Source organism: Acomys minous, assembly GCF_964271855.1.
Source record: "Acomys minous genome assembly, chromosome: 2".
Lineage (NCBI taxonomy): Eukaryota > Metazoa > Chordata > Mammalia > Rodentia > Muridae > Acomys > Acomys minous.
In genome coordinates, this window is record NC_140484.1 from 141,837,103 (window position 1) to 141,862,994 (window position 25,892).

Consider the following 25,892-nt stretch of genomic DNA (forward strand, 5'->3'; position numbering starts at 1 on the left):
TTCAGGAACTCTTTGTCTTCAGGCCGTGTTGGAAGGCCAGAGAGGCTGGAGTCTGGTGGCCATGAAGGACAGTGGCAGTAGCCGTATGAAAGCAGGATAGAAATGCAGGCAGGCAGGCAGCTCTGTTTTCCCCTCAGGCCTCTTTTATCCTGTTATTATTTTTTGAGACAAGGCCTCACTATGTAGCTCGCCTGGAACTACCTAAGCAGACCAAGCCGGTCTGCAACTCACAGCGAACGAACACCTGTCTCTGCTTTCGAAGCCCTAGGACCTAAATCGTGTTCTGCCACACCCGCCTCCTAGCAGATTCTTAACTTCAGATAAACAAAGGCTCTGGGAATTGGAATGGACCAAGGGATGGATGCCTGCCTCCCCTTGGTGTAGGTGGGATTCTAGCACTTTCCAAACAGAGGGCAGCCTGGGCTAGCTACACAGAGAGACAGCAATTCGAAGCAAACAAACAAAAAACCAAACCAGTCTGAGAGGAAGCGAAATAAAAGACACTGTAAGGAGGCAGGACATAGACTCGCTTCTTCCCGTGATAGCATCCCAAAGCTTGCCCAAAGCCGAATTTCTTTCTTCCAGATAGCTTCTCTCCTAACCCTGGCCACCCTCTCATTCTGGTTTGGGGGCTCCTGGGTGTGCTCACTCAGCACCTAGGCTGAGTGTCACCCTTTTCCGGTTGTTTCCTAACCCTGCCTTTGTCTGGGAGCTTCCAGACACCCCGAGCGAGCACCATCTGGTTAGTCTCCTGGGTGCTGGCATTTAGCAGGGACTGGAGCACAGCACCGCCCAAGAACCATGGAATAAGTGAATAAATTTGGTTCTCGGCTGCATCACTCCACGTCAGAGCTCAAGCAAAAACAACCCAGTCTGTGCCGGCCATGTGTTCCTCCTCCTGCCCACACTGTTCTCGTCTCCGCAGTCTTAGCCACTCTGCCAAGAGGTGACTTGGGTGAAGGCAGCGGAAGTGAGAGGCTCTCCACCCTTGCCTCAACCAGGTGATGTCTGAGCAACTAATGTGGTAGACGGCCTTAGCCAGGGGTCCCCCCCTGGATGTTTCCCGCTGGTTTGTCTGGCCAATTGCCTGCGACAGGGGCCCATAGTACAGTCCAGGGCTGTTCTTTGACTGTGAACCCTCCCCGCACCCGTGGCCCCAGGATAGGCTCATGGTTTGAGCATGCTGTCCCAAGCTGGTGGTGCTGTTTAGAAAGGTTGTAAAACATTTAGGAGGTGGCGCCTTGCTGGAGGAAGTGGGTCGCTGTGGGTAAATGTGTGTGTGAGAGCCAGAGACCAACTTCAGATATTTTTCTTGATAGCTCTCTACCTTATTTACTTACTTACTTACTTACTTACTTACTTATTTTTGAGAAGGCATCTTTAGCTGAGTTGACCCTAAACTCACTACCTGGTTAGACTGACTGGCCCATGAACTCTGAGGACCTCCCCTACCCCCTACAATCCCCAGACTGGGCTAAAGACTTAACCCTGCCTTGCTTCATTTTTTTTTAAATGTACTTTTTATTTTATGTGTATGAGTCCTTGCCTACTTAAATGTGTGTGTATGAATGTCTGTCTGTCTGTCTGTCTGTCTGTCTGTCTGTCTGTCTGTCTGTCTACTATCTGTATGCCTGGTTCCTGAAGAGGCCAAGAAGGGCAGTAGATTCTGTGGAACTAGAGTTGCAGATGGTTGGGAGCCACCATGTGGACACTGGGAATGGGATCTGCGCCCTCTGCAAGAGCAGCCAGTGCTCCCAGCCACTGAGCCAGTGCTCCCAGCCACTGAGCCAGCTCTCCAGCCCTCTTGCTCAGTTTTTTGTGTGAGTATGAGGACCCAAACTCGAGTCCTTCTGTTTTTCACACACATGCTGCATCACGTGCTACATCACATGCTAGATCACTTGCTGAATCACATGCTGGATCACATGCTGCATCACTGCTGCATCATATGCTGGATCACTTGCTGGGTCACATGGGGCATCACCTGCTGCATCACATGCTGGATCACAGGCTGCATCACATGCTGGATCACAGGCTGCATCACATGCTGGATCGTTTGCTGGATCACATGGGGCATCACATGCTGGATCACATGCTGCATCACTGCTGCGTTACATACTGCATCATGTGCTGCATCACATGCTGGATCACATGGGGGTTCACATGCTGGATCACATGTTGGATCACAGGCTGGATCACATGTTGGATCACAGGCTGCATTACATGCTGCATTACGTGCTGCATCACAGGCTGTATCACTGATGCATCACATGCTACATCACTGCTGCATCATATGCTGAATCACTTGCTGGATCGCTTACTGGATCACATGGGGTATCACACGCTGGATCACATGCTGCATCACTTGCTGCATCACTGCTGCATCACATGCTGAGTCTCATGTTACATCACTTGCTGGATCACAGGCTGCAACACATGCTGGATCACATGCTGCATTACATGCTGCATCACTTGCTGGATCACAGGCTGCAACACATGCTGGATCACATGTTGCATTACGTGCTGCATCACATGCTGAGTCTCATGCTGCATCACTTGCTGGATCACAGGCTGCATCACTGCTGCATCACAGCGCTTTACCAATTAAGCTCTCTCCTCAGCTCCCCACTATCTCTTTGAGCTTCCTGGGATTCTGTGTTCCTTCCTGGCTTCCCCTCCAGACCCCCCACTCTCAAGGACCACAGAGTAGTGTGTGGCAGGGGTCTCCTTGCAGCCGATGCCTGGAAGGCATCCATGGAAGGGTGAGATACAGCCCAGCAAGGCGTAGCTCAAGTGCACAGAGTCCATGGGACTGGCATCACATGCTGGAGCAGTGGACAAACGATCTGTCGGAAAAATCAAATATGAGAGGAGAAGAGGACGTTAGCCTCTCACTGGCTGCTGCTTTACAATAGGTAAACTAGGCACTACTAGATGTGGTCGCATGGGGCCCGGCCTCAGCACACAGTTGAGGAAGACACCTGAACTGTCCCCAAACTACAGCAGACATCTGCCAGCTCTTGTTCTGGGACATGATAGAGTCTAGTATATATATATATATACAGTCACAATATTGAATTGCGAATCATTACCCCCCAACCCCCATGCCCGTTTAACTTGAATGAGCATCTGTTTGGTCTCAAACTCAAAATTTTCCTGGCTGAGTACTCAGTACTTTGGAGTACTGAGATTGCAGGAATATTCTGTCAGCACAGCGCGTGCGTGCACACTAGGCTACAAACTCTCCAAGGCCACCTCTTGTGACACACTTCTTCCACCAAGGCCACACACCCCCTGAGCCTCCCAAAACAGCATCACCAACCAGAGACTAAGCGTTCAAATGCCTGTTCCTGTCGGGGACATTTCTCACTCAACCTCCACAAGGTTTTGGTGTTGAAATTTCCCGTGATTGTACATCCCGTCTGAGCCACCTGGTATATATTTTTCGGGGACTCAGGCTTAGCCATCCTAGTGGGAAGAAGGTACGATCTGAATGAAAGAGTGGAGGAATAGCCATGCTTCGGGGACCAGCACAGTTCAAAGCCTGTCTCCTCCCTGGCAGCAGGAACACAAGACAAAGCCACAGTTCCTTGGGCCTGGGAGCCTTCTGTCTTCAAGGGTTCCAGGGAAAGCATCTGTCTGTGTGGGCGATGGAGATGGCAGTGACTTGGGCAGAATTTTAATTATGTGTCCTAGGGACCGCCTGTGTTTATTTTAGGGATCTGTGTCATATTGTCTAGTCATCGGGTGACTGTGTGGAACACAATGGGGGCGCCATTATCCTTGGCCTGGAGACGTAAGGACCAAGAGAGTGGAGGTGCTGATCTCTGCAAGGAGGGACTCTGGTCTTATTTCTGCTTTCTTACTTTCATGCCATCATCTTTAAAAAATTTTTTTTTACTTATTTATTTGTTTTTTTATTGTTATATTTCAAATGTAATTTTTAGCCTTTTTTTTTTGTTTTGTTTTTTAGTGCACGAACGCATGTACATACACATTATTACCACACTTGTTGAGGCGAGAGGATGACTTCTTGTAGTCAATTATGTCCTTCCACTATGTGGATCCCAGGGATCGAACGTGGGTCATCAGCCTTGGTGGCAAGTGCCTTTACCTGCTGAACCATCTTGCTGGCCCTTAATTTTATTTTTATGCTTACAATTAATTTTATTCCTCCTCACTCATGTTACTCTATGCCTCTCTCCGGCTGAAACCCTTTGTTTGCTAGTCTACTTTCATGTGCATGTATTTCTCACTGGATTTAAGTAGGGCTAGGTGCATGAGCCTGTGTGTGTGGGGGGGTGACTTACTAGCGTGACATATTGTTGGCTACACCACTGAATAAAGTGTCACCCTTCATCCTTCCCTAGTCACCTGCAACTTCCACCTTTAAAAATAAAAAAATTTTTTTGAGAGACTGGATTGCATATAGGCCAGACTGTCTTCAAACTCACTACGTAACTGTAGGTGACCTTTGAACTCCTTTTTTGACCTTGAACTTCTAACGCTCTTGTCTCCAGGTCCTGAATGCTGGGATCACTGGAGTGTATTATTGTATAGAATTGCCACAGGAGTTACCACACAACAGTGTTGACAGTAGTGTGTGTGTGTGTGTGTATGGGTGTGGGTGTGTGTGGGTGTGCATGGAGAGGTCAGAGGCTGATGTTCATTCCCCCTCCCCCCTCTCTCTCATCTCATTTTGAGACAGGGTTTTGTCTCTGCCACTCTGGAACTCACTGAACAGGCAAGACTGGCTGGTGAATACGCTTTAGGGACCTACTTGTTTTTCCTTCCTCTCCCCAGTGCTGGGGTGAGACCACAGGGTCCTTACTTTTTATATGTGTTCTGGGGATCCGAATCCGTGTCCCCACACTTGCAGAGCAAGCACTTCACGAACTGAGCCATTCTTCCAGCTCATGTTATTTTATTTTATTATTATTTTTTGAAACAGAATCATACTGCATAGCCCAGGTCTTGAACTTATAGTCCTCTGGCCTCAGCCTTGTAAGTGCTGGGACTACAGGTGTCAGCTGCTGTACTTGGCTTAATTTTTTATCATTACAGCCATACTGTGTGCTCTAAAGTGAATCTATTTCTGTCTTTGTGCTTTGGCTGTCCCTTCCCTCCACACCCTCAGGGGTACTGAGGGTCCTGGAGTACACAATCCTGAAAGAGGAGATGCACAGGGCACAGGAGCACCAGGTGTCACTCCATTCACCAGGTGCAGAGTAACCTAAGGGCACTCTGGACATAGAGATGAGAAAAAAAAAAAGATTAAACTCTAAGTTGAAATGCCTACTTTTGCAGGCTTTGACTTGAAAATGAAGCCACTGTATAGTTTAGCACACATCTGTAAAAGCGGGCCCCTTTTGTTTGTTTGTTGGTTGGTTGGTTGGTTTTGTTTGTGGTGAGCACCTTTGATCCCAGCACTTTGGAGGGAGAGGCAGGTAGATCTTATAGTTCAAGGCCAGCCTGGTCTATAAAGCGAGTCCACGACAGCCAAAGCTACACAGAGAAACCCCGTCTCAAAAAACAAACCAAATCAAACAAACAAACAACTTTTGAGTCTCATCTTACTCCCCTATAGGGCCCGAGCCTGTGCCTCTCAAGCCATGTTCCGGAAGTGGGTGCAGAGGCAGGAGGTCCGCTCAGCCCATGCAGTGGTTAAGTTTTTAATCTCACCCTGTTTTTACATATTTGACTTCTGTATAAGATTTAAATGTTTTAAAATAAAAGCCCATAGTTAAGTGGGAGGTAGGGCGCATGCGTATAGAGGCTTTTGGGAAGCTCAGGCTGAAAGACTCTGAGTTTAACCACGTGATAAAATCTTGTCTTAAACCAACCAACACCCTTCAGTAAGGAAAACGCCACGTTGAATAAGCTGTGGGGTCATCATGGTCCCTGCTCTGCACTTCGTGTTTACATCCACATGCTGATTGTGCCATGCGGATGCCCTTCTCCGGAGTACGAGGAGGCATGCCTCTGGGTACAGAATTCATTTGGAGCAGGACTTGGCCCTCGGTCTAAAACTTGCTTAAACATTTAAGTGTGCACTCAGAGGAGCATTTTTCACAGCCGAATTCCGAAATTTGAGCAACCCTTGGCAACTGAAGGCTGAGGAAAAAAAAAAAATCAACAATCCGTCCAGAGCCATCTCCCAGAGTTGAAATGTTTATGTTGGGTGCAAACACGGCCTGAGGTTTCTGGAAGAGGGCGGAGCCGATGAGGGGTGGAGGGCTGTGGAAACAGCGCCACCTTGTGGACTCATCATTGCTTTCCAGAGCAGATGTGGGTGCAGTGTAAGCTCCCACCAGGCTGGGGCGGACATTTTGGACATAGGAGTTTGATTCTGAAATTGGGAAGGGGCCTGGAGGCATCTACACTAGAACCTAACTCCAGTAGGCCCAGCTGCCTGACTCGAAAGACTTCATAAAGTCCACTAGGGCACAGCTACGAAGAAGGGCGTGTGGCAAGCACTCCTGGGACCCTGCTTGGATCTGGAAGAAGACTAGATGATTTCACAAGAGACGTGACCACACCCAATCTAGAAGGCTGGGGGAACCAGGCCTTCTGCAGTGGAAAGGCAGATGAGTGACTCCTCCTTACCTTAGCCTTGACCTGGGCCGTCACTCGACCTCTCCCGTTGCTGCTGCCCCCAACACAGGGTACCAGGAAGGTAAAATAAGACAGCAGTTTCCAAGAACACTGCAAGTCCCCAGGGGTACCTGGATCTGTCCTCTTCCTCTCCTTCTCAGTGGGAGCTCACAAGCACCACACAGCTCAGTCTGATACAAAGTGGACACCCGTCACAGGCAGTGGACACTTAAGTAACTTGTACCCTTTTTTTCCTAACAGCTACATCAAAATAAAAATAAAGAAGCAGATACAATTAATTTCACCCATCAGATCTGACGTCTTGTCATTTTAGCATGCTATTAAAATGGAATTCAGGGTAAGACTTTGTGGTACACACCTGAAATTCCAGTGCTTGGGAAATTGAGGCAACAGGATTATGACTTGGAGGGTTTCTTGGTCTAACTCAGAAAGACCGTCTAAAAGTCAAAGATAAACAAAAGAGTAAAGAGATATTCAAATCCACCCCACCCCTATTCTAAGGCTTTGTAATTCTGTATGTATTTTAAACGTACCATATACTTCAAAGGGCACAACGTTCTTTAGTAATTAGTGGAAGAGACCAACTTTACCTGCCAAAGTCACGTGGGAGGCTTCCTGAAGGAGGGGGCTTCCTTTCACACTGGGCCATGGTGGCTGTGAGATGCGCAAAGTGCAGTGACTGACAAGGTGGGCAGTGCTTGGCCTGAGGAAGACAGCATATTCATTCCCACGCTACTGGGACATGTGTGACAGCTTGTCCCTCTCAACTCAAATCTCCCCTCATCACACACACACACACACACACACACACACACACACACACACACGGGTAGCCAGCCAGTGAGCCCTGAGACCTGCCCGTCTCTGTTGTGGCCTGTGATTCCAAACACACACCAACACATCTGGCTTTTTAAAAGTGATTCTTATCCAAAGAAGGAGTTCCGGGGCTCCTAGTCAGGCCCTCATGCAGCCAGGCCAGCACATCACTGTCTGAGCCACTCCCGGGATCTTTAAACGGTCAACAAAGATCAATAGAGAACCCTCCCTGGCCACCTCTTCTGGATGCTGCAGAAAAGTGTTCTAGGCTGACCAGTGACCCCATCCCATAAGCCTCTGGGACCCAGTCCCACAGCAAACCTTCCACTGGGGCCTTTCAGCTGGTAGTCTCTTCTGAGAATCTCAGAGCCAGTGGTGAAGTGCCCTTAAGCAAGCACGTGTCAGGGACATCCCCTCACCCACACACCTCTGGTTACAGACTTTCCCCAAACCACAAGTGAGTCCACATTACACTTTCTTCCAGTTGTTTTTACAATTACATCTTATGTATTTATTTTGAGTTGGGGGGCACAGTCACAGCTTATATGTGGGGTCGGAGGAAAACTTTGGGAGTTGGTTGTCTCCTTGTCAGGTGGGTGCTGGGGTTTGAATCTAGGTGTCAGGCTTGGAACCAGCACCTCTACCCATGAGCCACCTCTCTAGCTGCCTTCAGTAATTAAGCCGGAGTTGATTTGAGACCACAGTTCTACACTTTCCTAATAGGGAAACTGAGGCCCACTGGGAGAAAGAATGTTGCTAGGCCATGAAGTGAGCGAGTGAGATGGCTCAGAGGGTAAAACAGCATGCCATGCAAGCATGAGGCCCTGTGTCTGATCCCTGGGACTCACAATGGAAGGAGAAACATCTCCTGAAAGTTACCTTCTGACTTGCACGTGCACATCAAGGCACACGTATACCGACACTCACACACACATCATATCCACAGCCCACAGCATCACCAACATCACCACCACCATCGTCGTCGTCATCATCATCATCATCATCATCTCATCTCTCCTCTTGGGTCTCCCCCTTTCTGTACATAATACATAATAATTAGTTAATTATTTATTAATAATAACCCCCGGTGGTGGTCTGAACAGGTGAAAGCTGATTGACACTTCCCTACGTGGTCTACACTTCCTGGCCACCCCCAGTGCATCACTCCTCCCTGCTCACACCCAGGGTTTATTCTCAAGGAAAGACACTTTGGCACATGCCCCAATGGTTGCAACTGCTAACTCTCAGGGCCACTTGAGAAGCATTCCCTTCACCTGCTCCCGCCAACCCCTGCAGGTTCAGGGACATGCCTGGCTTCTCCATGTAAGCATAGCCTGGGAGTCTACGTAACAGGAGTGATCAGGAGCCCAAAAGCCTGGTTTCTGGAATGTCCCCATTCTAGATGGTGACAGAGCTGTGCTGTGCTCCCTTTCCTCACTGCTAGCACTGCTCTATGCAGGAGAGGCGCTGACTCCGCTGAGGCCGACGCCTCCAGTCTGGGTTTGTAGCCGCTTGTATTCTGCAAGAAGGCCAGCAGGTGGCGCCAAACCGATGCCCACAACAATTGCCTGCGGGCATCTCCGAGGGTGGCTCCTCAGGATGTGAAGGAGGGGGGTCTGAGAAGGCCCTGCCTTCGTGACGCATCTACTTGGCCTTGGCCGTGGCTCGGCTCTCCTGCTATAACAGTGGTCCTGGTATCCGTAGTGAAAACTAAGACGGTTACTGCTGTCCAGTGCTCAGTGAGGACTGGACTCTGGGTCCCCTCCGACCAGGTACGGTGTGTGTGTGTGTGTGTGTGTGTGTGTGTGTGTGTGTGTGTGTGTAGGGGGTGTCATGCAAGAGTTGACAAAGTTCTTTGCACCCCTACTCTGGCTCTGAAGGTGTTCTAGGCCTGGAGCAGGTGGCAAAGCTGGCCGTCATTGAAAACTGATGCGACTACAAAGCCTCAGAGAGATGGCTGCTTGGACAGCTGCCTCTGGCAACAAGTAACCTCATTATTCTGCAGTGGCCGTTCCCATACTAGCTTAACACAAATATGGTTGGGAGGTCGGGCCAATATGATAGCAGGCGCTAGGTGCATATAACTATTTAAATTAACTCATAAAATTTAAAAATCCTTTGCAATAGGATAGCACACAGTCCAGGTGTCCTTGAACTTGTAAGGTATCAGGGAATGGCTCTAAATTCTCATGTCCTGCCTCCACCTCCCTGGTGCCGCGATTACAGGTGTGTGCCAACACCTCCAGTGTAGGCAGCGCTGGGCAGAGAACACAGGGAACATGCCAACCAGGCATTCTCACACCTGAGCTCCATTGCCAGCCATAAGAGGAAACAAGATTAAAATTCAGTCCCTGCCAGATGTGTTGACACATCACTATAATGCTAGCACTTAGGAGACCAAGGCAGGAGGATCACTGTGAGTTTGAACCCAGCCTGGGATATATAGCAAAACCCTGTTCAATAACAACATCCCTGAAGTAAAAAAAATGCAGTTTCTGAGTTCCACTTGCTACATTTCAGACCCATGTGGCCAGTGGTTGCTACTGGGCATAGGCATGAGGGCATACAACCATTGAAAGTCTACTAGGGATCATGAACCCGCTTAGTCTCCCACTGACAGGGTTGCGTTTGTATGTTGGAGTGTCCTTAACCCACTACATACTACCCTCCATGGATGTGGCTCCTGCAAGGCTCTGAGTGGTGGGATCAGGAAGACCCAAACCCAGTCCAGATGCTTGAATCTGTTGCTTTATGCATGCCTTTAATCCCAGCATTCACTTGGGAGGCAGAGGCAAGTAGATCAATGTGAGTTCGAGGCCAGCCTGGTCTACAAAGCGAGTCCAGGACAGCGGAAGCTACACAGAAGAACCCCATCTCAAAAAAAAAAAAAAAAAAGAAAAGAAAAGAAAAAGAATTACTTTGGGCTGGAGAGATGACTCAGAGGTTAAGAGCACTGGCTGTTCTTCCAAAGGTCCTGAGTTCAATTCCCAGCACCCACATGGTGGTTCATACCATCTATGATGAGATCTGGTGCCCTCTTCTGGCCTGCAGGCAGAACACTGTTTACATGATAAATAAATAAATCTTTATATTACTGAAATGCTGGACAAGACAGTCTTCCTCCAGCTGTGTTCTCACCTATGCCAGCTGCTGCAGTTATTACTACATAATAGCAGATGAGCCCCCAGCTCAGTTCTGTAGCCTACACACCCTCAGCCTGGGTTGTTACTGTGGAGACTCGCGTCTGGTTCTCAGGAAGCACTAGGTGTGATTCTTGCCCAGAAGGAGATGGCCATCTAGGTGGTACATGACATGACGTGACATGACCAGCTAAGACCATCCCTAGGTCCCATCCAGGGTTGCATATGGCCCTGAGGTATGGGACCACAGGAGAGGCACCATGCTTATGAAACTTACGTGAGAGGGTCTGGATGGGTTTTGGACCAACAGGGATAATGGGGACAAGGGAACCGTGTAAGGATGGAGAAAGATCAGGAGATTGGGAGAGAAGGTCTGGGGTGATGCTCTGCAGCCTGGGAAGGGAGGGGAGAGCCCCAGAGGAAGGAAGTAATATCAGAAACTAGGCTATGATGCTGCAGTTGAGTAAGGCAGATGGTTTTGAGGCGGCGGGGGGCGGGGGGGGGAGGCTGGTACTGGAAAAGGCAAAGCTTGGGGACCAAATGTGTTGGTTGTGAGAGTAAGAGGAGGATTGTGGGGGTTGTACAGAAAAGGTGACCTCTCCTTGGTGTGTTTCCCCTCTAGCCAGCGCCTCCAAGGCTTGAGAACTGGGCCTGACACCAGGCTGGCAGCCGTCAAGCCAGGGTGTTCCTGTTCATTTCTAGTGGACACTTCGCCTCCAGACCTGGCCTGTAAACACTATTTATTTTGGAAAGCAACTGCTCTGTTTTCAAATAAAATGTTGGGACATGCGGTATTAGATTTCCCTGATCTGACATTGACCTAGAAAAATGTGCTGGCAGAGACAGAAAATGTGATGCCCCACTGTGCTGGCAGGCACAAGTGTCTCTGCTCTTGGCTGTGACTGCAAAGGTTAAGATGAGAGAGAGAGAGCAGGTGGGGCCTTCTCCCTGCTGGGAGCACATTCTCGCGCCCCCCTTCCCAAGAGGGGGCGCTGCCGAGGGGCCAGGCGACAGTGTGGGCTTCTCAAAGTCTGTGTGCACATGGTCATGAGGAGCAGAGGTGATGGGGGAGTGGGTGGATCCTGGAGAAGAAGCTAGTGAAAAAGGCTGGAGGCCAAGAGCTGCCGCAGGAGGTGCTGAAGGAGGACAGGGTCCAGTTCTCAGGAAATGGCTAATGTGACTTGTGGCCTAGGGGAGGTCTGGAATTCATTCCTGTCTCTTAAGGGAGAAGCTTCAAGAGACAGAGTGGCCGTGTCTAGCTTCAGGAAGAGGTCACGGCCTGTCATGGGCTGGCAGGAGCCTGGGCACTTATGGAAGAGGTGAGGGAATACCAGGGAACAAAGTTCACTGCAGGAGCCCTGTGTCATAGACGGGGCATAGACATCTGGGGTCAATACAGGATGTTATGTTAATGTCTCCTTGACTAAGGAGACCTAGAGAGCCATAAGAAACCACTACTGAGTCACTAACTCTCTCAGAGTCCCCCAGGCGAGCCAGGGACCTTATTCTGTGCATACAGAGTTTATACCGTAGCCGTCTCATCACCCCCTCCAATGGTACACAGTACCCAGCTGGGAGCCGGGCATACTAAAGGCTCAAAAGGCGTGAGGTTGCACTGCGGCTCCATCTCTCAGCAGGGTAACGCCTTCATTTCCTCATTTGTACTCTACAAATAATAACCAAATGTGCCTCACAGAGCTGTAAGAGGGCCAGAGATATGGCCCAATTGGCAGGGCACCTGACTAATATGCCAGACAGCCTAGGCCTCACCCTTAGTACCATATGCACCATGGGTGTGATGGCCCACGCTTGTAACACTAGCACTAGAGTGGTAGAGTTAGGCGTTCAAGGTGGTCTTCTGTCACATAGTCAGTTCAAGGCCAGCTTGGGCTACGGCAGACCCCATCTAAAAACAAAACAAAATGACAAAGACACCGTAGTGGATCAGATGAGCTCATACACACAAAATCATCCAAAGAGTGCTGGCACTGCATGATGACAGCTGTTTGCCATATTAAATACTATGCTCAACTGTCTCATCATGCTACCCTTTTACTTCCTCATTTCCTGTATCTCTGTGGAGAGTCTGCAGTGTCCTAAGTACTGGGGATGCCCCAGGGAGCATTGCCAAACGGCCTGATGGGAGCAACCTCAGAGAGAAAGGCTCGCAGTTTGAAGAGGCCACAGTCCATGGTGGTAGAGCAGGGCAGGACAACAGGAGTGGCTCCCTCCATATCTTCAGGGACATGGGGCAGCTGTTTCACACGTGGCAGCTAGGGCAGGGAGCCATGAGTGGGATCTGAAACAGGGAAGGCTGTCCCTCACAGCTATGCTTTCCCTCTGCCAGCCATGCCTCTGGTCCCAACGGTTCTGCAACTTCCCAAAACAGTGCCGGCAGCTGGGGAAAAGGTGTTCGAAAACTCGAGCCGACAGGGGACATTTTTGTGACTAAACTATAACAGTCTTCAGACCATCCGTGCCTGTGTCCTGCTGTCTGGATTGGGCGAGCGTTCTGGGTCAGGTGGCTGAGGAACTTTGGTTACAGATAAAGGGAGGCTAAGCCTGGGCTCGCCAGGGTGTGTCCATCTCGCCATGAAAGCCTTACAAGGAGAGTAGAATGCTGGGGAGCCAGAGCATGCAGGTGGACAGCCTGATGCCAGGGGAAGCGGAGGTCTGAGTGAGGTGACTGTGGCTTTGGAGACAAATGCCTCAGCCTAGGTATGTAGAAGCCACTCGACCAAGAAAAGGAAGGAGACGGAACAAGGCGGGGTATCCCTTCATGCCAGCGTGATGAGACTGGACCTTGCAGAAGGATACAAAGTCTCATGGCTCTCAGCCACTAACTTGGGGGGAGTTATAGCAACCAAAAGCAACTAACACAAACCTTCGGCACGGAGCCTCCATCCTTTTAAGGAGAGACAAACGTTAAGAAATAGAAGGCGGGGCATGCTGAACACAAGGGTTGGATCTGGGAACAAGGGTTGGATCTGGGAACAAGGGTCAGACTGTCCAGCCTGTCCCTCTGTCCCTCCCACTCAGCCACCCCCAGCCTCACACCTCTGCTCTTGCTGCCTACACTATTCAGAGCTTCCTGGCTCTGGCTGCAAGTAGCAGTACAGAGAGAAGCAGGTTGTGAGGTTCCGGGGCTAGAGAGAGGCAGGTGTGTAGTTTCTGGACCAGGAGTGGGCGGGGCCTGTGAAGAAGGTCTACGGTAATTAGCCTGTCCCCAGGTCCCTGGGTGGGGAAATGGGGAACTATGCTCGGTCCAAGGCAGCCAGCAGAGAAGGGCAAAGCTGGCAGGCAGCCCCAGCGGCCCCCAGGTCTCTATGATCACAAACTCTCACTGCTGTAATAAAGAACTCTCACTGCTTAGGATAACACGTAGACCCCTCCCGATCCGTTCCGAGGCCCTGAAACACCACTTAGGCTTGCCTTTCATCTTGCCGGGACTGCTTACCGAAGCCTCCCTCTTTCATCTCCCTTGCCTTTAATTGACAGGTCTGAGCCCAGGGAGCCACCTCGACTCCAGTGGACTTCCCTAGCCTCTCCCCATTCACGTCACCACACAGGTCTCGGCCCCGCCCTGGAGCAGACAGCTGAGCAAGGCCTGCGCTGGGCAGGAAGATATGGAGGAACATAGCCCACTGGTGAGGCCAGGAGCAGGCGTGGCTGGGGTAATTAGCCTGTTTCCTGGTCCGTCAGATGGTATTGGGGGTAGATAGGGTTCGTGGACCTTGGAAGCAGGGTGCTTGGGGCCGTGTTCAGGAGCTCAGGCGGGACACTGTCATCTTTGGAGAACTATTCACAAGGCAGACATTTTAATGTACAGGGGAATCTCGGCAGCACTCTCCTGGACCCAACTTCACAGTGCAAACTGAGGCACATGTGCGCTCTCTGTCCTATATGCACGAGGGGGTCAGAGGTCAGGTGGAGGCTGACCCTAGGAGCAAGCAAGGCTTTTGCTCCTGCAGGAGGGAGATTAGAATCATGGGACTGAAGGGACCAGATACCATTGACGGCTTGATCCTTGAACCTCTGAAACTGGCATCCTGTTTGTTTGCCTCACCCAGAGGACTGCTGGGGTGGGGAGACAGAACGCATGACTCACAATATGTATGTTTGAGCCAGGCAGCCACCATCTATGTCCACCTTCTCCAGCAGTGACAGCATGCTTCAAGGGGCAGCCTACACTTGAACCCTTTCATCTTGTCCATCTGTTCTCCCCTTTGCCCCACCCCCCCAAGCTGGGCCTAGCCCTGTGCCCTTGTGGTTGCTTACTGTAAACAAGTGGACTATGCTCAGAGTACCCAGTCAATCTGGGAAGCAGAGTAAAGGGGAGGAAGAGAGAGAGGGAGGGAGGGTGGGAGGGAGGGAGGTAGGTTTGATCTTCCTGAGAGCAGGCCTGGGCAGCCCACCTTGTCCATCCCATATCCTCTGTCTCCCATAGTTGCTTCTCAGTCTGGGCTGCAAAGCAAATCCCAGGCCAGTCCGGGCTACAGGATGGGACCCTGCGTCAGAAACAAACACCCACCCATGCTTAGATTTCTCAGGGGTGGGTGTTTGTCGTGAGTTTGTGCTTGATGACAGCTGAAAGTCACCCAGTGTCATCAGGTGGGCGTCACAGGCCCCGCCCACTCCTGGTCCAGAAACTACACACCTGCCTCTCTCTAGTCCCTTGGATGAAACTGGGCTGCCCTCTGCTCTCATGCACATATGTTCCTAGAAACCAGTCTAAAACTTCATGTCCGAAAGTTAGATGCAGTTTATTTTTAAAACTTGACCATATCTTTTGTCATCACAAATGATATTTATATTTCAGAAACAAAGTACATTCCAGAAATAAAAGTAGCTTCAAATCACTGGTTGGGTTTTCCTGCTCTCTTGAAGTATAATCAGCAAATGTAAATAATATATGTATTTACACACACACACACACACACACACACACACACACACACGTGGATGCCTATAAAGCCAGCACTAGGCAGGCAGAGGCAGGTAGAATGCAAAATCCTGAGCTACCCTGGGTGTTGTGAGAATTCTTTCCATAGGAAGATATAAACTGTATCCTTTTCTTTCCTCCTAAGTCTCCAGCAGCAAACTGAAGGCCAGAGCAGTGATGCTCATCCTAGAGAAGCAAAGAGTTCTTGGGGCTTACTTACAGAGCCCGGGTGAGCCATTACTGACAGGAGTGCAGGTAGCTCCAGCCACACTGGAAACTCTTCACCTGCTGGGAGACAACTTCCCCATAGCCACTCAGGTACAGAGCCCCGCAGTCAGCCCTCTACAGCCTGAACACTTCAGCGTTTCCCTAGACTCCTAGGCCACATGCTATGAGGGCAGAATTGCACACAAATGACTGAGAGGTGTGGTGTGCATATTAAAGCTCAGGAGAGGGCCTATGGAGCTCCCCACCTCCTTCTGTAAGCGAAAGCTCGCAGGGCAGGATGCTGCAAAGATGTCCAGATGGGAAACAGCCGTATACATACATGTATCTGGTTATGCTGTAGACAGACTCTGCATTCACAGACGGGAGCAGCAGACATGGCTTAATTGGAAAGGCGCTTGCTGAGGCAGCATGAGTACTTCAGTTGACTCCCACACCCATGTAGAAGACAGACATGGCGAATGTCTGTAATCCCAGGACTGAGGAGGCAGAGACAGGAAGCACCTTGGGGCTTGCTGGACTGATAGTCTGGACAACTCCAGGCTCTAGGCTCAATGGCAAACCTTGTCTAAAAAAAGTCTGCACATATATATATTCTATATATTCTATGTATGTATGTATGTATGTGTATGTGTGTATGTATGTATGTATGTATCTATCTATCTATCTATCATTCAAGCTACAGGGTCTCACTGTATAGCTTGGGCTGGCCTTGAACTTCTGATTGTCCCACCTCAGCCCCTCAGTGCTAGGATTATGGACATGTGCCACCAAGCCTGGCATTGACTAATTGATTGATTGTGGCATGGTATGTGTGTGTGTGTGAATCTAGAGTCTCATGCATGTTAGCCAAATGTGTTATGGCTAATCTATAAGCCCAGATTTTTATGTTTTGGACATAGAATCTCCCTGAGCTGCCTATGTTGGCTTTGAATTTACTCTGTAGCCAGGGCATGTCTTCATGTGCAATCCTCCTGCCTCAGTCTCCTCAGTTGCTGGGACACCAGGCCTGCGGCACCAGGCCAGCTTTGACAATAGACATCATATTAATGTTGGTGTCAGCTTCTCTGTGTGATTTCAAGTGACAGTTTTCCAGGGACTAGTAACGTTGAGCATCATTTGTCCTTTGAGTTTTTTCTTTGTAGAAATATCTGTTTAGATCTTTTACTTGTTTAAAAAAAAAATGGGTGTTTGTTTCACCGGTGTAAGAGTCCTTTCTTCTAGATGTGAATCCCTTAGCAGTTATACGATTTACAAGACTCTCCCCTTCTGTACCTTACCACAATCCTTGGTCTCCCCTCCTCTCTCTCTCTCTCTCTCTCTCTCTCTCTCTCTCTCTCTCTCTCTCTCTCTCTTTCTGAGATGACCTCCAGCCTCTCCTCTGCTCTGTATAAATGTGTGTTTGAGGTGGGAACTTACTATGTGGCCTAAGCTGGACTTAAGGTCCTGGCTCAAGTGCTCTTCCCTCTTGAGTCTCCAGAGCAGCTGTGCCCATCCTTTTGAGTTATTCTCACGGGTTAAGTGGTAAATCTTCACCTGCAGAATCTCTGCCAGGTGCAGTTTCTTTTTAGATTCTCCAGTCGACTGTGCGAGGACCTCCATGGGTGAGAGCAGGCTGCCTCTCCCATCACAGGTGGGAGGCAGGTTAAGAGATACTGTAAATGGAAATATCCCCTGTTGCTTTCAATTGTATCTCCTCCCCTGCGGTGGTTTGAAAGCAAATGTCCCCCATACGCTCATAGGGAGTAGCACTAATAGGAGGTGTGGCCTGGCAGGAGTGGGTGTGGCTTAGTTGGAGGAAGTACACCACTAAGGGGTGGGCTTTGAGGCCTCAGATGCTCAAGCCATGCCTAGTGTGGCATTCACTTCCTGTTGTCTGAGGATCCAGATGTAGAACTCTCAGCTACGTCTCCCAGTGCCATGTCTGCCTGCACACGGCTGTGTCTGTCACCATGATGATAATGGACTAATTGAAATTGTGAGCCAGCTCCAGTTGAATGCTTTCCTTTATAAGAGTTGCCATGATCATGGTGTCTCTTCACAGCCACAGGAACCCTAAGGCATCCCCTAAACAGTGTTGAACGCAGATGTGGTCCAGGGGCTACAGAGAGGGCTCAGTGGCTTAAGTTGATGCAAATACAAGCTTGAGGACTGGGGTTCAAATCTCCAGGACTCACATAAGTGCCACGTGGGTGTGGCGACCTGCTCATAATTCCAGCCTTGGATGTAAGGATACGGAATCCCCAGAGCAAGCTGGCCAGCTGGACCAGCCATGGTGGACAGCTCTGGGTTGACCTATGGTCTTTGCCTCTTGAATCAGGTTGAAGAGTGATCAAGGCTGATTCCTAACATCAACCCCAGGTCTTCATGTGCATGTGCACACACATGTGCCCAAATACATGCAAACGGGAATGCATAATACATAAGCAAGTACACATCAGACCACATGTTAAAATGGAAAAGGAGATGGGAAACAAATGTATTCCAGTTCCTTGGCTCCTGGCATGGGGTCACTACCATGGGACCCTGCTCAGAGACTTCCAACAGGTGGGGGCCGTGCCCGTGCTAGCAGAGCTGGGGTAGTAGACAGGCAACCAGGCCCTTCCCTGCAGAGAGGCTGATACTGTGTGCAAACCTGGAGGCTGCTTGGCTCTTGGCTGCAGAGTGGCTCTGACATCAATCGCTAGATCTCCAGGCCACTTTTAGATGCAAGGCTGCTGGTGTGGGGACTTTGTGAGAACAGGACTCGCTGGCTGTGAAATCACTGGCATTTCATGGAGGGAGGGAGACTTTACAAGCACTGTGCTGAGCTGGGCTCTGAACACAGGCCAGGCAGTTATGCAACCAGCCTGGCAGGTGTAGCACGTGTGGGTTGGGGAGTGGGTGGAAAAGAATGGGGAGCTCCTACGTCAATGAGTTGAGGAGCCCTGGCCCCATCCAAAGACCACAGAGGGCCCACCCTTCACTCCATAGGTTTCCTGAAACTCATTAATGACTTATTTCACGTTTTATGTGTATGTGTGTGTGTGTGTGTGCATATGCATGTGTGTGTTCATGTGTATGTTCACATATCTATAAGTATGTGTGCATGCTTGTCTATGTGTGTATGTGCTATGTATGTGTTCATGTGTGTGCTCACATATCTATACGTGTGCGGGCATGCCTGTCTGTGTGTGTGTGCACATGCATGTGTGTTCATGTGTGTGCTCACATATATATAAGTGCTATGTGTGTATTCACATGTGTGCCACGTACCTGCCTGTCTGTCTGTCCCCTCCCTTCATCATCTCCATCAGAACACAAGCTTCCTGAAAGCAGGAGCTGTACCAGCATGCTGTTTTGCATCCAGACATAGAGGAGATCCTGAGCTCCCTGCTTCTGGAAATATCCAAACACCCCTTCACTCAACAAATTGACAATTTGACCTCTGTACCTACTCAGGTACCCTAAATTCACTGGCATCCTCAGGGCTCTGATGTCCAACTTTATACATTGACTCAGTGAGTGAACAGGTTTGTGCACATCTGGGACAGGGCAAAGAGCCACCTGGGCCAGCCCATACTAAGTCTAGGTGGCCTGGCTGTTGGCTCTGCCTTGGGGTCAGCTGCTATGACCTCCAGGTGACCATCCTACATTGTTTCCACTGTGAGGCCTTTCTGTGTACAAGCCTACTCCTCTTGTCACCAGGATCCCCCAAGGATTTAGAAGCAGTGCCATGTGCTGTTCAAGACAAGTGTCCCATGTCTTTGAGCTGTCTTTGTGTGTCATCGCCATCCTAGTCACTGTCCTTAGAAGAGTGCTGGTGAGTCACTGTCCCCTGCTAAATGAGTGACGTCTTAGAGACCTCAATGGGTCTTGTCAATTTATGGATTTTGACAGAGTGCTCTTCCCCCACTGTAGCAAATGTTTGGGTCACTTTTCACGTTCCAACTTTTTAGCTAGAAAAAAAGAGTAAGTTAATTACCTGAGGAGAAACAACTCCTCCTCATTTACTTATTTATTTTTGAGACAGGCTTTCTTTTTGCATACCAGTTTTTCCCGGGACTCAATACACAGCTCAGGTTGGCCTAAGACATTGCCAATCAATCCTCTTAAAAATAATCATAGCTTGGTGATGAGGAGCTAGGAGGCAAGAAGGACTTGGAGCACTGCTCTAGTAAATTAAAAAAAAAAAAAAATCAGAGCTATGCCTGCTGGCCAAAGCTTAGGAGGCAGAGGGAGGAGGGTCAGGCATTTAAGACCATCCTTAGCCACATAGCAGGTTCAAGGCTAATTTGAACTTTTTAAAAAGAGCCAGCCACTAGTTCATAGGTATTGTTTGCCATGCCTGCTGTGCAAACCTGGGGACCTGAATTCAGTGCCCAGAACCCACATAAAGGGGGATGGAGGAAACCGATTCCACAAGTTGTCTTCTGACCTTCAGAGAACACCATGGCATGCATGTCACACACAGAGAGAAGCTAGTAACAATAGTAATAGTAACAACAGCCTTAATATTCCTGCATGGGTGGTTGGGATTCAGGTAATTGACAGGAGTCACTTGGAAGGTAAAAGTGACTTTCAACCACAGATTGTCACAAAGACAAAATGATGGTGATGATGATAAAAAAAAAACTTTAAAAGGCTGGTTATTTGGGTATATATGGCAGCCTGCACCTGTTGTCCTAAGGGTGAGAGAAGACCATATTGTGGAATTGCCAAGCAGTTTCTTGGAGACCCATTCTAGTACTTTCTATCACTGCTCACCACCAGGATCCAGGACGCTGGCCATGGTCATCTGTAGGCTCAATTTTCTTAACCAATGTATTTTATTATCAACTTATTAGCCAAGCATATGTTCCTTATAACTCGAGTAAGTAACCAAAACAATAGGAAAAGAGGATTAAAGAATAATAAAACCGTAAGGATATCAGTTCCGAGGAATGATTCTCCTGGCGTAATTAGCAGGATTTCTTCTGCTGGAACCTGGAGTAACCAGAACCCGGAACCACAGCAGGAGCCTGGAGCCCTGGAGTCTTCCCTTGAGTAGTTCTCTCTAGGAGCGTCTCGAAGTGGAGCAATGAACAGCCAAAACTATCCCAAGTCTCCAAAAGCCCTGCCTCTTGTTTCTGGCTCACTTATATATCTCCTCTCAGAGTCTGTTCACAGATCTTTTCAGCTGGCAACGATCAAGCTCCCTCACGAGGTGGTTGGTCTTCTAGTGGATTAACATCACCTGTTCTCTCACAAGACCGTTCACCATCCCACACTTGGGATCATAACAAAAACAGGTTTATCTCTCCTTCAGTCATCCACTGTGCTGATTGATCCACATGTAAGGGCAGAGGTTTTCACATTTGAGGGTAACCTGAGGCACGTGTATCCAACAGGCCAGGATCAGACACTTCATGGGCATACTTGGGGACCCCAAAGTACAGGTTTCTCAATTCTCCCCAAGTTGTGAGTCCCAGATTGGGCACCAACTTTCCAGGGCCTCAGTTTCCCACTTTTCCCAGGGTGATTGCACAAGGACTAACCCGGGAGGCTCATGGCAGTCACTGTTGTGTAAATAATGGAAGGTTCGTGGTGTCCCGTGGACCCTGGTGCTGTTCCAGAAGGTGTATGTCATGGAGCCTATGAAATTTGAAGACCAAAAGGCCCGGTGAGTGCAGAGTACCTTGTCCCCTGCCATCCTGGTGCGCACACCCTGTACCTTGGCTTCCCAGCTTCCTGAGATGTCACACTTATTCCCAGCCAAGGTCAGTGGTTTCACTCTGTAACATTTATAGCTGTGACGGTGACAGTGAGGACCATAGCACCTCTGTGATCTGGTCTATTTCAGTCAGCGCCGAGTCAGAAGGGGGCATCTGACTGTCGTGGCTCACGCAGCCCAAAAGTTAGGAGGTTCTCAAGAGGTGTCTGGGTATGTGGCAGCTCCAGGATCTCACCCAACCCTGCTGCAAATTGCCAATGGCTGTGTGCTCTTTGAACTGATTTTGTTACCACCACTAAACCTCAAACTCCTCATTTATAAATTGGGGGGTTAACACCTGTGGCTACATAGGACTGCTGTTTTAAATGAACTCTATCCAAGGGTCCTGCTGTGGGCTTGGTGCAAATGCAAGGTTGTTGCAAACGAGAGTGTCCTGTCTCCTCTAGGGGTTCCTTACTGTCAGGGCAGAGGTATGGGCTGCTCTGAGCAGCACTCCCTTTTTACCCAATCCTTGTATACATCATCATCTGTGCCAAGAGCATCGGATTCAACCCAGCATCCCCTTCAGAGGTCTCTACACTAGTACCAGGGACCAGGCTTTGTTCTCTAATGGCAATCACATGGTCACCTATGCAGGCCCTCTGAACCTTTTCCATTCTCAGATCCTTACACCTAAGACATTTTTACATGACCCCAGGTATATAGTGCTATAAAATAGAGGTGCAAGTCAGACATTTACTGATAACAAATCAGGATGAGTCTTAATTAATTAATTAATTTGTTTATTTGTTTGTTTTTGAGACAGGGTTTCTCTGTGTAGCCTTCGTTGTCCTGGACTTGCTCTGTAGACCAGGCTGGCCTCGAACTCACAGAGATCCATCTGCTTGCCTCTCCCTCCCACGATGCTGGGGTTATAGGCGTGCGCCACCATGCCCAGCTATGATGAAATTTATTTTAAAAGCAATCCGAACCGGAGGTTTGGTTGGAGGAATGCTTTGCCAGGATGCACAAAGCTCTGGGGTTGAACCCAGAACCACATAAATTATCTAGTGGCACACACCCCTGCAATCCGGCACTTGGGAGGTAGACGCTTAAGAATCAAAGGCTGAGGCTCATTCTTGGCTGCATAGCAAGTTGGCGGCCAGCCTGGGCTACAAGGGAGACTCTATCTCAAAATCTAAAACAAAACAAAAACCCAAACCCAATAATTCTTTAATATGTATATAATTTTAACCATAAAAAGAAGAAAGAAAATTTGCACACTGATGAGGTGGGCCAGCTTGTTTCTCCACAAGGACTTTAATACTGAATATTGGATGCTGCAAACACAAAGCATCTTCAATACTTTTCAGAGTTAACCAACATTTTGATTTGATTTTTGTAATCAATGCTAAGAATACTACTTCACATAAATACACAGTGCCAAGTGGCAGAAGTATAGTTAGGGCCATTTCAGAAACTGCTGGAAATTTTGCCCTAATCTTAAACTAACACTCATGGATCAAATTTAATTAATTAGTTACTTAATTTTAATGAAGCTCAAGCCAGAAGCTCAGCCTGAAATTTTAAGGGTTTTATTGTTATTATTTTAAATTATGTGTATTGTGTGTGCACGCATGTGGGTCATGCCCACAAAGACTAGAGGCACCGGCGCCGCCCTGGAGTTACAGATGGTTGTGAGTCGTCAAGTGGGTGCTGGGTATGGAACTTGGGTCCTCTGGAAAAACAACAAGCTCAAGATGAACTTTAAAAATCAAATATCCTAATACAATCTGAGTTCCAAAGATATACAGATTTGACATTTACATGCTGAGGCACGATGGTAGGAAAAATTAAAAGTCTTTGTTTCTATACGAGTGGAAAACTGTACAATAAAAATACTGCAGGCCAAAAAAAAAATAAAAAATAAAAAAAATACTGCAGGCCATAATGTATGGTAGTCTCAGATGTGAGCCAAAGTGTACCCAGCAGTATTTGCTGACACGCTGTGGTGTGACAACATGAACACTGCAAAGGGTGAATGTTTGCAGGTCCAGGACCAAAGCTGTAGTGATCTGCCAGAAACACATGGAGTTTATTATCTGTATGATTTTGAATCAACTTTTGGTCATAGTGCATACTGAAACCTTATGCTATTGTCAAATCTTGGTGACCCACACATGCTGCAATTCACAATGTAAGAAGCTGGGGTCTAATCAAATGACATTCAGTCATTTTGCTGTAGGGACCAGTTTGGAAAGTAGACTGCATGTTGCCAAGACTACAGGATCTTTCTGTCTAAGTGGGTCCACTTCCCTCTCAGTCTTTCTTCTCCTTCTCCTTTTTTCCCTCCAGTGCTGAAGTCAAACCTAGGGCCTCACACATGCAAAACAAGCATTATACCCCAGAGCCACATGCCTGCAGTTCCAGCCAGCACTTGGGAGATGGAGGGATTGCATCCCTTTATTGGATTTAGAATCCCATAGGAGACCCATCTTTGAGTGTTTCCTTGGGGAAGTTCCCAGAATCCATCCTGAATGTGGGTGGCACCATTCCACGGGCTAGGGTTCCAGGCAGAATAAAAAGAGGGAAAGGAGAAACAGAACTGAGCACACACATTCATCTCTCTGGCTGCAGACATGGGACCAGCTGCCTCACATGCTTTTCACCCATAGTGGATGGTGTCCCTTCCAACCAAGAGCCAAAGTAACTCTTCTTTAAGTTGTTTTTGTCACTCTATTGTCACAACAATGAGATTTATTTGGTGAATAATTCTGGAGGCTAAGAAATTCACCACCCTCTGGGCGGTGGTGGTGCATGCCTTTAATCCCAGCTCTTGGGAAGCAGAGGCAGGTGGATCTCTGTGAGTTCGAGGCCAGCCTAGTCTACATAGTGAATCCAGGACAGTCAGGGCTCCACAGAGAAACCCTGTCTTGAAAAACCAAAAGAAAAAAAAAAAAAAGGCAAGAAGTTCATCACCCAAGGACGGCTGCTGCCTCCTTGCTGCCTTTTTGTTGCCTCATAGCATGGCAGAAGGCATTGGGGAGGAGAAAGAGAAGTAGAGAGGGTTAAACTCAGCCTTCAGATGGACCTTACTCTGATGTTAATGAATCCGGTCTATGTTAGTGATTTCAATGACATCAGAGTCCTTGCAACTTAACCACTTCCAAAAGATGCCACCCCCAGCAGGATTGCATTGGGATTAATTTTTTGTTCTGGCTAATCTCTGGCTGTCAACTTGACACAGACTAGAGTTATTTGGGAGTAGGGACCTCAATCGAGGAATCGCCTCCCTCCATCCGAGTGGTCTGTGGGCTTTTTTCCTGATTAGTAACTGCTGTGGGAGCACCCAGCCCTCTGTGGGTGGTGCTACTGGTGGGCTGGTGGTCCTGGGCTGAAAATGAAAACAAGCTGAGCAATCCATGAAAACAATCCTGCAGGCAGTTTCTCTGTGGTCTCAGCTTCCGTTGCTGTCCCCAGGCTCCTGCTTCGAGCTCCTTGGCTTCCCTCGGTAATGAACTTTGTTTTATCACAGCAACAGAGAAGCAGGCTATGACAGTCCCTAATCTATTAACTTTGGAGATGCGCACATCAAGCCTGACTTTAAGGAGAAATAGACGGAGTTCACTTACCAGCTATCCAAGGGTGAGGTTGGTGGGGGGTGGGGGGGTGGGGAGGGGGGGAACCCTGGTAGTTCTCTGAAATGGTGGCTCAGCAAGGTTACTGGGGCACTCACCATCCGCCCTCTTTGAGGAAGCTTCAGTTCTCTCCAAAACTCTTACAGGGTGTATTAGTTACTAACTCTCTTGCTGCTGAGACAAACATCTGACAAAAAGGAAGTTAAGGGAGGAAAGGTTTGTTTTGCCTCCGGTTCTAGGGACACATTCCTTCAAGACAGGGAAGTCATGGAGGGAGACAGGGTGTGAAATGGCCGGTCACATTAGGTCCATAGTCAGCAAACAGAGAGGTGAATGTTGATACTCTGCCCACTGTCTCCCTTCTATTCAACACAGGACCACAGCCTAAGGGATGGTGCTGCCCACATGGAGGGTAAGTCTTCCTACCCCAGTTTAAGTGATACAGAAGCTCCTTCACAGACACCCCCAGGGGTGGATCCCCTAGGTGATTCTGGATCCTGCCAAGTTGATTATCAGGATTAGCATTGAGATTAACACAGTATGACTTCAGCAACTCACAAAGCTATCCAGGCACAGGCGCTTTTACATCTCTGTGACAAGGACTGGGCAGAGGGCATGGAATTGTTAGTTGTTTCCTAGTGCCACCCAGCCACTTCGGGCATACTGCGTCGTCTACATGGCTTGTTGGTTGAACTTGGCCTATGTTGGATGCTGCTCCAATCCTTGGTATTGTCCCAACCCTCTGTCTTCAAGTGGCATCACAGTCCCATCTCTCCTGTGTGCATCTGTCTACCTCTCAGTGTTCCCTTTTCATAAACATACCAGACATACTAGGCTAAGTCTCT

At 48.8% G+C, this 25,892-nt stretch overlaps 1 long non-coding RNA gene across 1 annotated transcript in view; it reads left to right on the plus strand.

Moving 5' to 3' along the window:
* The first annotated feature begins 8,644 nt into the window (after nt 1-8,644).
* Nucleotides 8,645-25,892, plus strand: part of LOC311592154 — a 26,338-nt gene continuing 9,090 nt past the window's right edge. Inside the window, exons 1-2 of the long non-coding RNA XR_014777316.1 lie at nt 8,645-9,203; nt 21,234-21,379. This is a non-coding gene — a long non-coding RNA (uncharacterized lncRNA). The remainder of the gene's footprint in view (nt 9,204-21,233; nt 21,380-25,892) is intronic.